Raw genomic sequence first — 12163 nt, forward strand, 5'->3', positions numbered from 1 at the left:
ATTTTTGTTTATGGTTGGAAGAAGCCAATGATGATAAGAGGAACAAACACTTAGGGCCCCATTAGAATGGCGGGCGGGTTTTGCCCGCCCGCCATCCCATCGGAAATCGGGACCGCCCGCTCTAAGGGCGGGGGTCCCGCACGCACCATTAGGATGTGCCCGCCACAGTGGCGGGCACATCCTGTATTAATAGTATTGTGGCGGGCGGAGCTCTCTGCTCCGCCCGCGAAAATACCAAAAATGCTTAGCAGCATTTACGTAATCAAAGCAGCAGGTACCGCGCTGTGCCTGCCGCTTTGATTATGCAAATGCAGGGGGGTACCATAGGTACCCCCCGTGTGCCACCCCCTTTTGGCCTTCACTCCGGGGGCCCACAGGGGGCCCCCAGAGTGGGCACCGCCTGCCTTTCCGTGGCGGCATTGCCGCCGCGGAAAGGCATTGCACACTTGCCATTGTAATATGGCTGGCGGTGTCTCATAGACACCGCCACCATGTTAATCATTTTCCGCCCCGGCCGCAATGCGACCGGGGCGGAAAAGTGGGGGTCGATGTTTACCTCTGTTGCGGTCCCCCCGCCATTGTAATGTGGCGGGGGAAAAGGGTGGCGGTCGGTCATTTCTATCGGGCGGATCGCCACCGCCACCATGGCGGTGGCGATCCGCCCGACATCCTAATGGAGCCCTAAGTGTAGTGCTTGGGAGGTAGCAACACAGACAGACACACAAACAGTTTTTAGTAGTATACAAATGAGGTACACCCTGTCTAGGAAAGTAACATGGTTGGTGGATTAAGTATATCTACACCCATTAGTTGACGGGTGATGTTACAGTGAGCACCTCTGCCAATCAGGACCAGGTTTTGTTGTAGAGAATACTTTGAGTGGAGGGTAACCTGTGTCCTTTGTATTCCCTCTATGCTCCTAATTGAGAGAAGGGCCAACAACAAGCCTTGGCAAACGCAACAGACATGTTGCACAAAGAGATGCTTTGTTGCAGACCAGCAAGATCTGATGAACTCACCCAGCCAAGGTAAGTCAGGACTAGCCCTTAGTAAACAGGAGAGCCAGCAGGAATTGACAAAGACTCCATATAGTCACAGGGAGGGCTCAGCAGCACACAAAAGATGGTTGCCCACATCGCTAGAGAAGCAGGGAGGACATCACTCTTGGAGCTGTGTGATGCAGGAGGCTGAGGCATCTTGCAGCTTGAAGATCTTTGGTTAGGAGAGCCATCAAGCCTTGGCAATGTCAAACCAACACAGTGCACAGGGGTGGAGTTACGGTCAGCTGGAGAGAGATTCTAATTTGCAGGGACGACTGGTCAGGCCTCGTGGGAGCCAACAAACCACTACGTGTGTTGCAGAGCTGGGAGGTGTCTGTGGGACAGCAAGATCTGCAAGTCGGTCGTTGAGGTACCTGCGGATGCAGGGGAGTGACTCCTTCACTCCAAGGGAGATTCCTTCTTGCTATTTTGATGCAGGCAGAGTCCTTTATTACTCTGGAGGATGCATAATCACGGAAGTTGCAGAGCTTGGAAGGGCAGGGAGACAAAGTTGCAGTAGGAATCTTCCTAGTAAAGGCAGTCTTCAAACCCTTACGTAATCCAAAAAGGGAGTAGGACTACTTCTGTGGTAACCCACCTATCAGGAGGGGTCAGAGACACTACTCTGGTAGCCTAACCAATTAGATGCTCCCAGGGGCCTCTGCATATCTAAATTTAAGATGGTAGACTTAAGTGGCCACCTGCAGGAGCTCTGGGCACCTCCCAGGGGAGGAGCGGGACAGTGGGGTGGTCACTCCCCTGTCCTCTATGTAGTTTTGCGCTTGAATGGTAGCCAAAGGCTCTTGAACAGGGCCAAACTGGTTTATGGAAGGAAGGCTCCAAATACGCCCTTCAGAGCAGGTTCACAGAAGCACCCAACCCTAGCCTAGGACACCTATTTCTAAAGGAAAGATGGTCACACCTCTCCTGCACAGGAAAGACTTTGTTCAGCCTTCTTCTGCCTGAGTTTAGGTCAGCAGCAGGAGTGCAGAACAGTGTCTGGGGTTGGCAGCAGCAGTAACTTGCACGTAGACCCTGCAAGGCTACACAGGTAAATGGGGGATGTGGGGGTTCCTCTAAGGAGCACCCCAGTACATGGTATGAAGCAACTAACACTGGAATCTGTGTAGGTGTATGATTCCAACATGTTTGATCCCAAACATTACCAGGTTCAGTGAAGCCATTACGTAGTTGGACAACTCAACTTTGCCAGTTTCCACTACACACCTTAAAATGGCTTCTCGGCCCTTACTAAGCAAGCTCATTCAGGGACGCCCTCATACTTAGAACCATGCACCTTGCTTGTGGGCTGTAAGGCCTACGTAGGGGTGACCTATACATTTCAAGTGTAGTGACCAGGATATAAGGAAAACCTTATATGAAGTGAAAGGCTCCAGTGGCAGACCTGCAGACACAGTTTGCATGGGCTCCCATGGTTGGCACTATACATGCTGCAGCCTAAGGCAGACCAAAGGTATACCAGTGCCCGATGTACCTTAGTACGATACACTTGGGATTTACAGGGGTACACCAGTATGCCAATTGTGGGTGTATAAAGTACTTCCCATTGAAAATTAGGAAAAAGCACAGACACAGGGTCCTGAGTTGCGGGATCCCTGTGTATTACAGTCAAACCACACAGACACCAGTCACAAAGTAGGGGTAACTATGTCAGAAAGATCCTACTTTCCTACACTCCACTCCTCTCTTTTAAATATGGCGGCCAAAATAGGCAACACCATCTTCAGCAAATTGGCACTCATCCCTATTTAAAGACAGTCTATGATGTCTGAGAATTTCCATTACTTCATTTGACTTCTCATCATGTTCCCATATGTTCTTACCATACACAAGGATGTCATCCTGGAACTATGACACCCCATTTGTGCTGAAAAATAAATCTCAGAGAAATGGGTTTTTTGGAAACTAACCTATAGGGCTGTTCTGATTGGCACCCTCTATTTTTATAAATAAAGTAGGGTGTTTAGACACATTGCACCATTCAATGTGATGATATGCAGCCATCATATGCAGTGCTGCAAATACCTGCGCCATTCATAGCATGCACAGCATCTCTGTTATATTGGGTAAGGATTCCCACTCGATTCAAATGTTGCAGCTAAGCAGGTTAATACATAATCTTAGTTACTTGTCTGACGGTTATGCCAAGATCAGTGGGGCAAACCACTCTGAATGTTCAATATCATCATCAAAAACTTTATTGTGGCTATAACAGCCATGAACAACACAGTAAAATATAATCCATAACAGTGGGCAAAAGTGTGATATTGTTGGACACACTGGTATATACATATGTGGGGATGCACAAGCCACAATGGATAGAAGGAGCCAAATCATCATTAGTGGGGAAATCGTGAGATTAAAAAACTTACATTAAAAATATAATTTAAGGTCAAAACATATAAGAACATTATTAAACACATCCTATAATTTTTAAAACGTCCATTGTCAGTGAACCAACCAGCAAGGGGGGCTCTATCTCTCACATAGAGCTAACTCCCGATTTCTTCCTGCGGGGATAATTATAACAGTGGAAAATCACAATTAACAAAAAGCAAAACTATGTGCCAGTCTTTAGCAGATGCCTTTGTTTAAACCACATAGCAAGGAGAAATTTCGAGATTACAGCAACATAAACTGGGTCAGTGTCAGATTTTAGGATCCTAAAGATTCATGGTGGTTCCTAATACCCAAATTTCTGCACAATTGTATAACCCATTTAAACCTGGCCTGTCTGTATGCCGAGCAGAAGAATAATACATGAATTACTGTTTCCTCCTCCGCTAGGCATCCAGGACAGAGGCGATGGGTTTCACCCGCCCACTTCTTAGTTATTGCATAGAGCTGGAGCGTCCCATATCTAAATTGCAGAAACAACTTCCTTGCTAGTGGGGGATGTATTGAGTCTAGCACCTGCTCAAATTGATATTTCGACTTAAAATCCAGAAACCCATATGTTAAACTCATGGTTTTGACTGTCTGAACTAGGCTAGCCAATTTAAACTCTTTCACTGCTTTAGCTAAAGAAAGCTACACAAGATTCTTCAGGAGTGGTCCATAGGTCCTCCCTACCCATAGCTCGAAAAGAATCCCTAACAAAGAACATCCAAGGTATGCTGCCCACAGCCCCCAGTGATGGCATTACCGCTTTTAGTTCCTCCCTATAGTGTCTCAGCTCTGGTGTACTCAACAGTCGTCACCAGTAAAGCAACTGTTGGGTCGAGATTAAGTCCGCCATTGGCAGGATACCCAAATCGATCCTTAGCGGTACTAGGGGTGTGTTTGTTGGCTAATGAACTTATTTTCAGTAAGGGTCAGGGCAGTAGATGGATTATGCCCCCAGAGATCTGCCCCATATAAAGAAGCCGACTGAGCTTGTACTTTAAATATTTCTATTTATATTTCTGGACTTTTTGGATTCCCCCTATTGCCTGAATTAGCTTCAAATTGGCCTTACTAATCGGAGGACCCCATCCCATCATATCATTTACAGAAAGGCCCAAATAATCAAAGATTTGAACCAGCTCAAGTGGCCTATCATCCATCATTGGGTGTGGGCAGTTAGTAGAACTGGCATTGAAGACCATATATTTTGTTTTATTGATATTAACTACAAGGTTCCTCTTTTTACAGAACTGGCTGAATTCCTGTAACACTCCCTGCATCCCCATTGGTGACTTCGAGAGGAGCAGGGTGTCATCCGCAAACATTAGTGCGGGAACATTTTTGGACTGATATTTTAGGGGAATTCAAATCCTTTGCGGCAAATTGATCTTCAATTAAACCGTTCAGGAAGAGGGAAAAGAGGGTCGGCGCAAGCACACAACCCTGCCTCACCCCCGTTATCGATAGGGAAGGGGGCTGTTAATTGGCCATTCTTGCCGTATCTTACTCTAGCATATGTACCCCCGTGGAGGCATTTAAGTTGGAAGCAAAGATATGGTGGAACTCCCATGTCCAGCAGAATACTCCACAGCTGGTCAGGGTCCACCATATCAAACGCCGATTTCAAATCCATGAAGGTAAGATACAGATTCCCACCTTCCAGAACCACAGGCTTCCAATAGATTAACTGAAGCCTAAACAGTTGATCTACAGTTGAAATTTTGGCTCTAAAGCCTGCTTGCAACGGAGTTAAAACATCACGGTCATCCATCCAATCCTCTAATCTTCCTAATAGCACCCTCCCAAAGATTTTTTGGGTAACATCAAATAGACTGGTTGGCCTGTAATCCGCAGGTTCAATCGGGCACCCTTTTTTATAGATCGGGATGATCTCTGCACCTGCCCACGTGGACGGTGCTGGGAGGCCATGTAAAATTGCATTAAAAAGTAATAATAGATAGGGGGCCCACACTGACTGTTCATTTTTATACAAGTCCCCAGGGATTCTATCTAATCCTGGTGCTTTTTTAGGTTGTAGCTTTGCTAGAGCAGATAATACCTCAGCCATAGTTCATGGGGGTATATCCCACGAGGGTTCGGGATTAGAATAACACACCCGAGTCTTACTAGCACTTGGATCAATGGACAGGCTCGAACATAGTTCCTTAAAATATAGATGCCAGGCTTCCTCATCAATGTTTGGATCAATAGTAATCCTACCCTCGGTTTTTCCTGTATTGACCAAGTTCCAAAAACTTCTACTGTCTTTTAAATCCAGAGACTTCTTGATGGCCTGCCATCTATCGGCTTCCCAATCAGATTTTGCATTTGCAATAATTTTCTTAAAAGCAGCCCATGCTTCCTGAATAGAGTCGATGACAACAGGGCTTGCTTTGCTTCCCTACATTTCCTGCTATACCAGGATTTTTTATCGCTACCAGATTTATAAATATTATTAGGCCCACTATTAAAAACAAAATCCGCCAGAGTCCGGACCATTTCTTGGTGAATTTTTCCTAAGTCACTATCAGGTCCTAACTTCGTTGGATTATCTGATAAAAGACTTGCTTTCTCTAACAGGGGTATAATACTCATGTACAACTTTGGCATGGTTTCCGGCGATTGATTTATTTTGGCCCATCGAATTAGTCTCCTTCCTTCAACAACAACCAGGTTTTTTTGATGCGAATTGTCAGGGGCTCGGCCTATTCCCTCCCCCATCTGGAAATCTAGCACTGCAACCAAAGGATTGTTGTCACTTTCACTGCGTACTTCGACGCTAAAATTCGCCACATTATGCCAGATCTCTACACTAAGCAGAAGATAGTCAATTACTGAAGCCTGACCAGGTCTCTTAAAAGTAGGGCGCCCCGGGTTATCACGAGGGAACCGTCCATTGCAGGCCCTTAGGGAGAAGGTCAGGGTTAAAGAGATTAGTTGGAGGACTAGAGTAGTCCACCCCCTGATCGGATAAATATTGGGTGCCGGAATTGACCAGATGATTTCCTCATTGCTAGTAATAGATTGTGTAAGACCATTAAAGGGTTCAAAATGGCACTTAAAATCCCCACCGATTAAAAAGTACATATTCCCCGCAAGTGAGTTAAGAAGATTTACCAGAAGATCTAACGTCATTGAGATCCAACCATACTGAACTAGCCGGGAATAGACATTAATAGCTAGTTTCGGTAGGTTGTTATGTGACAGGAGGATACATGTAATATCTGGGGAGTGTGTTTCTACTCGCTTTATCTTACAACCTAGGTGGGATCCCACCCATATACATAGCCCCCCCAAAGGTCTACCCTTAGATCCTTTAACTGCGGCCTCACACTATGCCACAAACCCTACTCTGTATTGAGGGTCTAAGGCCCAAGTTTCCTGGAATAAGCAGATCTTGTGGGAGTCGATATAATCGCCCCCCAATCAGGCTGATCTAATTTAGCCACGAGGCCTGCAATATTCCAAGATAAAATTCTTGGGCCGCAGGCAGTTGTTTGCCACACCTAGCGTTTACCTCCAATTCAGATCTATCAGCCATTCCATGGGTACCGGTTCCAACGATGGCTGGAACTAGTTCCATGGAGTGGTGGTCAACAACGCAAGTGCCATGATTTGTTACATTTGGGACAGTAGTGTTCCCCACCTCCTCCACTGTGTTAGCTGAACGTAGATTACCACCATTTATATCCCCCTTTTCATTATTGGGCCATGAATGTTGGTTAATAACCCCCCCCCTCCCCCCTCCCTCCCCCCCCATCTATCTTGGATTGACACATTATTTGGACAGTGAGTCCAAGCAGGTAGCGGTAGGTGTCAGTAAATCCACCAGGTCCAGTACACTGAATCTGCTACCAAGTGGTACGGCTGATAATTGCTCACTACTCTCCCAGCCTGCTACATGGGTCTGTATAGCCAGCCGACTGTTCCTGCCCCTGCTCAATTCATACTGACCAAAGTTGGGCGTATAATCTGGGGGAGCATAAAAATAACTTACATCCCGGATCTGGATAATAGATTGCGAATATTTCGGTAGACCCGCATGAACATCTCCCGCCGCCCTGCAATCATTAAAATTAATAAGAATACAGTCCCCTACAGTATTTTGGGGTCTACATCCTACCCAACTCACTCTTCTCACGAATTGAATCTGACATTGTACATCTCGAGGAAGAGGTCTGTTATTGTTCAACCAATGGATCGTTTTGTTTTTGAGTTGGGCATAGGATTCAGCTTTACCATAGTCCAATTCCGGGACACCAGTCAAAAAAGCAACATAGGGTGAACAATCAGGGTGGTCTAAATGGGGATGTGGGTTCTTTGCGTCTTTCCCAGTATGATTCCCTTTAGGGGCTACATCGGCTTTCTGGGGCTGTCCTTCTCCAAAGTTGCAGCACCTCTCTCGCCGTCCCTCTGGACCAGCTATATTACTCATACTCACTGCTACATCCCTTAACGTTGTAAGGTCCGTTGGTTGCACAACCAAGCCTAGGGTCGATGGAGTGTTAGAGCTAGCAAGAGTCACAGAGTCCCTTAATCCCTCCCTCGCCGGTTTGACCACAGATCGCAATTATATTCTTGATACCTCCCAAGGAGGTCACCATCAGTTCTTCAAATTTTTCAAGCCTTTCCTCAATTAATAAAAGTCTTTCAAGTAAAGGCTGTAGGGACGATTTTATAAGACCACCTTTTTTTTGCCAGTAAACATCCTCAAGCTGGGGCAATCCGATGGCAGTGTCAGCCACATCCATACAATTAGCAGCAGGGGATCTCTCATGGGGGGGCTTCAATAGCAAGAGACTCTGTATTTGCTGTATCACTGGGCTTTTTTGGTTTTTGAATCTTAGGTTTTTACTGTTGCCACGGTCTCCACCTTAGTAAAATCTGTTTTTAGATCTAGGAAAACCATTGTAATATGAAAATCCAATTTGTGATCTCACTTTGAAGCTTTTAATTGATGTGCATTGGTTTTTACTGTGTTTTGCAACTGTTTTATCAATTGTACTTTTATGGTTATTTTCTTCTTACAATAACCAAATAAAGTTTCAAATGATTTAATCTAAGGCTTTTTACCCCTCTGCGAGGCACCCCCTCGCTTCCTCTTGAGGGTTGCCCCTGCATATGCTCTGTGGATTGCGGGGGGTCTTTGCGCAACGATGGCACAGAGTGGGAAGGCTCTCCATCCGAATTTGAGGACCCTGTATCTTGTGGTTGACTGGGACTCTGACACAGTGACCCAGAAACAAGGACAGTTTGTAGGTGTTTTTCTGGTGTGCGTGCATTCGTTAGCCCCCCCCCCCCCAAAAGACGATCGTTTGGCAAACACAGGATCCATAGAAAGCAGACGCTCTGATGGCTATCTCATGAGCCAGAACAGATGTCACCCTCGTTATAAAATGATCAAGAGTTCCGGCTACGTAAACTACTGGCCTTCCTAAAATCTTGCTAAATACCTCAGAAAAGGTTTCCACTCTGTCCTAGGTGTCAAATTGCTAAAAGCAATTTGCCTGACAGCCAACAACCTGACTAAATGATATTCAGTTCCCTTTGGTCCTCCAACTCCAAGTTCGAGCCTTCCTTTGCTACATACACCACTCCCTTTGTCACATTTCCATCAAACTCAAGCACAACATTGAATTCCGCTTTCACTCTCTCAGTATCATCGGGTGAAATACTTCTTCCCCTAATAATGCGAACTGTGACCCGAAGACAGCTACTTCAATTTCCTCAGAACCTCCCTCCTTAACATACCCCTCAGTTATGATCAATACAGAGTGACCACCCTGCCCTTCTTTTTCAACCTTGGATACGGTTTGAAAGGCATTACTAGATTGACAGACCCAGTCAAAATGACCTTTTCCGTTGCACTCAAGATATTTGTGCCAATGCAGGAGAATGCCAATGGCGCTGGGTGCATACACCAGATCACACTATTGAGGAAGAGGTGTCAAGAGAAAGAATGTCCTGCAAATATTTAACTTCGTGTAAATTTAAAGATTTTTGCATGCTTCAGACAGGTAAAGTTACAGAATCTGCCAGGATCCACAAATGTCTTTCCACAAAGCATTCCCACGTTTCCCCAGAACAAAATGGCATCCGACATGTACGGGTGGGTAACTCTCCAAGGCAAAAATAATGTTTATATAGACCATAGGTCTTTAAACACATAAAAACATGTCACCCTATACAGTAATTCTAAAATGTGCTCAATTCATCACGACTTCCATTACAAACAATTTCTATGTACTTTCTCCCAAATTTACACAATACTAAAACTAATTCATACAGACGTTTATAAATAGACAAACATTTTTTAAATAAAAATTTCTATTATACAATATATTCCTAAAACAATATATGTAGAATAAAATTCTCTAAAAAACCTATCATAGCTTCCATCCTATCTCTCGACCCTCCGTTACCTTTTCCATGAAAAACCTTTTTGCTGCCTCCATGTACTTTGCAATAGCTACTGAAAATAAAGATTTATCATATCTGTGAGAAGTTTGATGTCTTCTGCACGCAAAACGGTCCCATATTTTAAAAAGATAGGGCGGAACAACTGTTTCCGCAGGGCTAGCACTTAAGGACAGTCTACTAAAAAGGGTAAATTATCGCATTTTGTACCCAGCCTACATGTACATTTACCATAGAGTTGCATCATTTCTGCTTTTATTTTCCAGTTAATCATTCCATGGTTAACACCAATTCTCAATCTTAGAACTTCTGCTCTAAGCCATTGATTAGGTAATCTGTCCAAATAGGGATACCAGATTTATTTCTCCTAACTAGTTATCATAAATTTCACTGACTCTCTCAAATACTCCAGGTCTTCCATCTTAGACAATTCCTTCCCTAGAGTTCAGAGTTCACTCTTTGTTACATCTATTTGTAGGGTCTCCCAGTCAAACAGCCAAACAAAACTTTATTTGGTTTGTTCCAACCATAAAAGTATACAATTCACCTTTTCTCATGAAAAAAACCCACTGTAGAATCATAAAAAGAGGTTATACTCTTCAACACACTTAAATCAACTTCTTTCTAAAATATTAAAATCGATCAATTCATACATATACAACAAATCCATTGTATATCTGACTAGCTCAACCTTGTGTAATAATAAAGGAAGCACTTGAAGTGCTTACTCTGTGCACTTGAGGAACACTTTAATTGTATTCATATATTTCCCCATTGTGTAAGCTATATCAAAGCTCCCCATTTCCATCCGAAGGTTACCAGCTTGCATCCGGTTCTTAACCTTATCATTTTTAAAAATCGAGCATAAAATCTCCTTTCGTACATCTAGAAACCACATACAGTCTAGTAAAATATCACAGGGGGTACCTAGAGTGCAAGTGCATCTACCAGTGCAATCGATCATAAAATTTTGAGTCCCATTGTTTGCATAACATGGGTTTAACCCTATTCGTATTTTTAAAACTTCCCGCCTTAAACGGTAACTAGGTAGTCGGTCCACATAGGGGGAAGTGTTGATCATTTTCCCAAGCTCGTGTCATGTGGGCCACCGAGGTTTTTCGTAAAAGGTACTCCCGGTCATATGAGCGAGACATCAACTCCCAAGAATTCCTTCTTGCCTATTATCACATTATCTTGCTGCGGGCATACCCTCAGCCCAAGTACCTCAAATGCTTTACTTATTGATGATCTGGTCTCTTTCGCCCAGGGCAGCTCGCTAATGGCAATTTCCTTTTTAGCCCATTGTGAAATTTCAATGGGCTCCCATTCACCCAAGCGCTGCCACAGACGTACTAGGGCCAAACAGGCTGTTATAGCCCAGGAGGTAATACCCAGCTCAAGTCTTGCTGCCTGTACCATTGATGATTTAGGCAGCGAGAACTAGCTTTTTAGTATATTACCCTCCTCTTTATCCCAGGAGTTCTTACCGCTTAGGTAAAGTATCTCAGCTCCGTACAAGAATTGTGGAGGGACCATTGCTTGGTAGGCTTTTATGACCGGCCTATCCGACATTTCTCCATAGGTGCGAATAAATCTTTTTAGGCCTTTAACAGAGGCCGATGCCCTCATTTTTAAAGCTTGCAACTGGGTATACCATTTTAGGGTATTAGAAAACCATATTCCCAAATATCTATAATCTCTTACCCTCTCTAGCAATTCCGTACCCAGATACCAAGTGAACTTAGTTTGTTTCCTTCCGAAACATAACATTTTTGTCTTCTCCATGTTCACTACTAATTTTTTTTAACTGTACAGTATTCTTTAAACCAGTTCCGTTTTCTCTGGAGGCCTCTCTCGGTCTGGTCCAACATGACCAAATCATCGGCATATAGTAGGCACAGTATCTGTTTTCCTCCCAATTTCGGGCTCGCCCCACTAACCTCTCTTAATTTTTGAGGTAAATCGGCCAAGAACAGGGAGAACAGCAGGGGGGCAAGTACACACCCCTGCCGTAGTCCATTTCAGATTTGGATCCTCTCAGTTAATCCTCCCTCTTCGTCCAAAATTATCCGAGCCCAGTTTTCTCTGTGCAATGCTTGGATTAGGGCTAAGAGATCATCCTGTATTTCGTACTCTACCAATGTTGACAACGACTGCTCCCTGTCCACCAGATCGAAAGCTGCACGGAAGTCTACAAAGCAGAAGAACAGATGACCCCTCTGATCAATCGACCTCCGGACCAGAGAGCAAGGCAGTGGTTGACCGTTGAGTGACCTTTAAACCCACCTTGTTCGGGGGGG

The sequence above is a fragment of the Lissotriton vulgaris genome, chromosome 11 (assembly GCF_964263255.1).
Source record: "Lissotriton vulgaris chromosome 11, aLisVul1.2, whole genome shotgun sequence".
Classification (NCBI taxonomy): domain Eukaryota; kingdom Metazoa; phylum Chordata; class Amphibia; order Caudata; family Salamandridae; genus Lissotriton; species Lissotriton vulgaris.